The sequence below is a fragment of the Merops nubicus genome, unplaced genomic scaffold (genome assembly GCF_000691845.1).
Source record: "Merops nubicus isolate BGI_N331 unplaced genomic scaffold, ASM69184v1 scaffold14456, whole genome shotgun sequence".
NCBI classification, from domain to species: domain Eukaryota; kingdom Metazoa; phylum Chordata; class Aves; order Coraciiformes; family Meropidae; genus Merops; species Merops nubicus.
The window spans coordinates 2015-2581 of NW_008614453.1; positions in this window are offsets into that span (position 1 = coordinate 2015).

Genomic DNA, 567 nt, shown 5'->3' on the forward strand with positions numbered 1-567 from the left:
TTGATAATAATTTGATAAAGAAGCAGATGGAAATATACACTATGTTTATCTGAGTAAGTAGTTCTGGATCTGGCGGTTTAGCGCAGCACTTGAATATATGTATGGCAAAAAAAAAAAATTTAAAATTGGTACCTTTATAACAATTGGCACACTTCATGACAAAGTCAGGTTGCAGCATAGTCAGTTTCTCTGTCTTAAATACATCTGTTGTGGTTTGAGGCTTGGAATGGGGTCGTGACCTTCCAGCAACTGGGAGGACCCCGGGTGGGGTGAACCATTGTATTCCCTCCCCTTCCCACACACACTCTGATAAGAGGCAGGGAGTGGTTTCTAATTTCACTCCTGCCTTGGAGCTCGGAGAGGAAAGTTCTCCTTTCACTCTGTGGGACCCTGGAACCGTTTGAGGGTTTTGTATATTTTATTTTTTGTATTATTCCCCTAATCTTTGTATATATTATTTTCCTTACCTCCCTTTTTCGTTTTCTGTTCCTTGTTGAACAATATACTTCATTTTTTTTTTTTTCCCCAAAGTGTCTCCCTCGGGGGGGGGGGGGGGAGGGGCGCACA